Source organism: Mixophyes fleayi, chromosome 10 (assembly GCF_038048845.1).
Source record: "Mixophyes fleayi isolate aMixFle1 chromosome 10, aMixFle1.hap1, whole genome shotgun sequence".
Taxonomy (NCBI): domain Eukaryota; kingdom Metazoa; phylum Chordata; class Amphibia; order Anura; family Limnodynastidae; genus Mixophyes; species Mixophyes fleayi.
The window spans coordinates 99,635,228-99,640,584 of record NC_134411.1 but is presented as its reverse complement, the minus strand read 5'-3'; positions in this window follow the sequence as shown (position 1 = coordinate 99,640,584).

The following is a 5,357-nucleotide window of genomic DNA, read 5'->3' as shown; positions in this document are numbered from 1 at the left end:
CTAGCACAAAACCGCGTTTCATAATAACACAGTTACGGGTATTTATATAAGTCACATTGGACAGAATTAAGAAGGATCCTCTGGTAAACACTGTTATAAAGCCAAACTAAAATCATATGTTTTATATAGAATACACGTGTAATGCTCCAAACACTTACTTACGACATATACATATCTAAGTATCGGTAATAACACAAAGGAAATAAAGAAAGTGATTTGTTTTCATGTTTTCCTGGTATCATATTTGACACATAGGGCCACAGAGGCTTGTGCTCATTGGTGGGCCTCTGGGCTCGCACTTGCAGAACAAAATCGCCCATAAAGACACCATGACAGACCACAGAAGTAGCTATTTGGGCAACAAGTTTGATTGTTTTCATTTTTCTATTGCAATCCTATAGGAGGCCAAATTGATTGACTACCGGAAAATCCAATCAACCAATCGCTGCAGTCAACCATTGTGTACCATCGTCAGTCTCTTCTGCTCAGAGAATGGATCTGTCCATGTGGGTGATCAAACTGGACCTAGATCAAGCCGCTCATGTAGATCTGACTGCTATGAACAAGGCGAAACCTTAGAAAAACAGAATTCAAAGCAATATCGTTGATTTTGCTCCATCCATTAACAGGTAGGCCGCTGTAACGCCCTCTCCCTCCGCTCAGTAGCGCATATTACTGGTCAAGACCACTGACAGAGCCGGTAGACCGCGGTAGCTGTAATAAGCAGTCGGGCCGTTTAGCATACTAATTTCCCAATCCGCTGGACCCACAATATCTATAGAAAGAACCCAAAAATGAAAGAGCCAGTTGTACATTTTCAGTACTATGCACTGTCTCCATAATGACTGCTCTTTACAATAAAAATGCCCAAGCGCACTGATTGCACAACACAGAGCTCACCAATTACTCGGCAGTCATAACGTTTTGCATCATAAATTCTGCATTAAGAGTGATAGTGCAATTTATAGCTCAAAACTTCATGGGGAAGAGTAGCAGCAGCAACGGGACGTGGGAAAGATGATAGGAGGTAAATGTTACAGCGTAAGAAGACAGAGAGGCTGGACCTGTCCTGGACAATACCTGGGTAATTAGTCCAGTGGTGTGGGATGGAGGGGGTAGTTATTTCATCTAGAGGTGGGGGAGAAAGGCAGAGATATGGGAGGGGTAGTTTGTGAAGATTATAACTGTAATCTGCACTATACCCTTGATGCAGAATTTTTGTTTCTAAAGCTGGGTGCAAACTACAAAAAAGTACTCCAGATGCAATATCTGTAATGATTTTACCAACGACTGAAAGTGTTGTTTAATAATCTTGTTCCGATCGTGCAGTGTGTATGCACTCAAGATCACGATCTCCATAGAGTTTACAGAATCAATGTCTTTTCAACGGATACAAGCATTGAACATATCCCGATGACTTAAATGTAGATGGAATAGTTTGCTCGTTCGTTCTGAGACTCAAAATTCCGTTTCAGAGTCACAGAAGCTAACGAAATTCGTTACGACATATAATCAATACGACAGGAATGAATGAATGAATATTGTGCTGTCATTCTCTAAACAACTATAGGAGCAGATGAAGAGCACAGATCTGAAGGTAAATCGTGTCCGAGTGTTCGCATGAACCCTTCATTCAGTAGGTGCAATCGTTGTAGATAACACATTGGTCGTAAAACTTTCAAGTGTGTACCTAGCCTAATAGTCCTTTATCATGTGTTTGACTTAATAATAGAGTGAAAAACTTGTAGTGTGTACCCAGCTTAAGCCTTATGATTACCAATTAGTCTGAGTATGCCAAGGACATTCATGAGTGTAGATATAACGTAAGATGTCTCAGGACAGGTATAGGTTAATGTAGAAAGCGTGAAAATGAAAATGCACAGTAATGCAAAGCAACCGGGCAGACATTTGCTTTAACGGCCTGATATGCACTAGATCAGTGATTCCAGATCACTTTGTGATGACATAATACAATCAAAAGTTAAAGACAAGCCATGGTGATACTATGATGGCTGCAGAGACATAGGAAATTAATATGCACAAAAAAATATGATTTTCATTACTATATTTCAACACAGGTGTGTCAAATACTAAAAATTAGTTACAAAAGAGGAGATTCCCAACATGGAAAGGTGGGAACCACCTGCACCAGAATGGTAATGCTAATTGTTAATGTGCTAATTGGTTGCACGGTATCATCCATCATTTATTTATATAGCGCCACTAATTCTGCAGCGCTGTACAGAGAACTCACTCACATCAGTCCCTGCCCCATTGGAGCTTACAGTCTAAATTCCCTAATATAGACACACACAGACACAGACACAGACGGAGACACAGAGGGAGACAGACACAGAGGGAGACACAGAGGGAGACAGACACAGAGGGAGACAGACACAGAGGGAGACAGACACAGAGGGAGACAGACACAGAGGGAGACAGACACAGAGGGAGACAGACACAGAGACAGAGAGGGAGAGACTAGGGTCGATTTTGATAGCAGCCAATTAACCTACCAGTTTGTTTTTGGAGTGTGGGAGGAAACCGGAGCACCCGGAGGAAACCCACGCAACACAGGGAGAACATACAAACTCCTCACAGATAAGGTCATGCTCGGGAATCGAACTCATGATTAGTTATGGTAGAATTATCATTTTTGTGGAATATAAAAAAGTTTCAGAATTACAAGTCACTGTGTACTATAGACTGGCCGCAGTTCAATATGACCCAGACCAACTGTCCCACTCACATGCTGTAAATGTCCGCAAGCTAAACGTAGGACCCTATTTATCAGTAATCTAGTTTACATAGGTGATTTGACTGCAAGTTGCTAAACATAAGTGCAATGTCCACTTGGACAATGTAAACACATGAGTTTATTATCAGCTGTTATACCTAGAAAACCAAATTTCAAGCTGTGACATTACAAATAATCAAATGATCCTTTTGACAACTTTAGAACAGGTTCAAACCAAGCACCAAGTGATAGGATAAATTGCAGCGCTTGGTCCGTGGAAGTTCAATATGACCGCCTGATCTAAAGGCAATGCACCGAAACTGCAGGCATATTTCACATGAGCTTTGCCCAGCAAAGCCACCATAATTAAAATATTGAATTGCATCCAGATTTGTGTGTCTGTATGATGAAAGGTGCTCAGGTCTTGTACTTTTATGTATAGTAGGCTTGCAGAGTTAAATTACCATTGTCCCTCAGCAGGGCTGTAACTAGGGCTGTGTGATAAGGGCGAGTGCCCAGGGCGCAACACTGAAAGGGGCGAAATTTAGGAATATTTTAGGTTCATTTGGTTAAAATTGAGGGCTAGGGGAGGCGGCATTTGACTTTCTCGCCCCAGGGGCTAGAATTTTAAGTTACAGCTCTGCCCTCCAGCTTCTGTACCATCATATGCACACTCCCCTACATGTGTTTTTCCTCCAATAGAGCTGTGTCGCTCCGACTCCATACCCCCCTCCCTCCCTCCCAAATCCATCCATCGCTTGTTGATACTGTTGCCTTTACAGTGATGCCAGGATAGTGTAGTACTTGTAGTGTAGGATGTTATATATTGTGCCATATGTCTTTTATTGCACTATAACGTGTATCTGATATATGTTTAATGGTTTGTTGTGCTTACACTTAAATGTAATGTATTATGTCCTGCTCTCTTGCATCTTCATGCAAAGTATGGTGACATTTTCCAATAACAGACTTATAAGTGACAGCTAAAGATTGCCATTGAATGCTGGCTGGGACTTGTTGTTCCACAACAGCTGAAGAGTCTCAGGTTTACATGCCAGCAGTGGTTTAGCCTCTGCTCCCAGAATCCTCCCTGCCCCCCAGGAGCCAATCCCAAGGAGCACAGGCATATTAGTGCGCATGCGCACTACCGCCTGATAGACTGCCTACGTCCTGTCACCTCTCAGGTCGTGTACCGGGGCTCTCAGGCAAACCCCGCTGAGGACGCTTATCCCACCTGCCCCCCGTCCACTGACCTGAGAATCCCGAACTCAACCACCACGTTCTCACTGCTCCCAGTGAGCCGCCATCTTTCCTCTCCCACCGGCCACCCTCAACAACAACAAACAACGTCTTGCGTCATCACGGCCGCGCAGTGTATTCTGGGAGCTGTCGTGAGGGGGTTTTTGCCACTTTGTGCTCAGTTGCATTACTCTTTCCCACACCTAGAGGTCACCAGTGAGCTATGAGATGGATAGAATGACAAGGGTGTATAATATTATACTGCATTCTAATGCTAATTGGATTTATCTCAGTTCACACAAGTAAAGGGTTTGTTTTGCATGAAATGAACTATGAAGTGATACAGATCAATATGTGAATAAGCACTGCTGGGCCTTAGTCACATAGAAATTATAGACTGGGAGATAAAGTGCAGGGTTATATACAGAGATAAAGTGCAGGGTTATATACAGCGATAAAGTACAGGGTAATATACAGAGATAAAGTGCAGGGATATATACAGAGATAAAGTGCAGGGTTATATACAGAGATAAAGTGCAGGGATATATACAGAGATAAAGTGCAGGGATATATACAGAGATAAAGTGCAGGGATATATACAGAGATAAAGTGCAGGGATAATACAGAGATAAAGTGCAGGGTTATATACAGAGATAAAGTGCAGGGATATATACAGAGCAGCTGGAGACATTTTCTGGTCATCATCATCTATTTATATAGCGCCAGCGCTGTTACAGCTCAGGGTTGGAAGGAAGTGCAGAGTAGGAGATCGATATTGACTATATGAAGGATAGAGAGATGTTCTGGACAACATCTGGGAGGAAAGGCCTGTGAGTTACAGCACAGAGCTCCAGTAATGATCTGCACACTTAAAGGAACATGGAAAATGCAGAAAGAGGAGTAAATGCTGGTATTACACTCTTATCCAAGGAAACAACAGTAATAAAAGAATTGAGACACAGTTGAAATACATGTCCTAAATTTATACTATCAAGTGGAATAAAATACAGTAGATGAACCATTCCCCCTTAATCTGCAGTAACCATACTATGGAGCTCGTTGAAAGGGTTAATAAAGAGGAGAGATAGAAGAGAGCAAGGGGAATGGGAGATAGATAGATAGATAGAGCACAGAGAGGGACGTTGCTGTCTAACAGGAATAATATTACAGGGCACAGAAATGAGGGAGGTGGGTAGAAGGGTTAATATAAAAGCAGCGAGCTGGACAAAAGGTTCATTATTACTATCATCATTTATTTGTATAATCATCATAATAATCACCATTTATTTATATAGCAACACTAATTCCGCAGCGCTGTACAGAGAACTCACATCAGTCCCTGCCCCATTGGGGCTTACAGTCTAAATTCCTTAACACACAA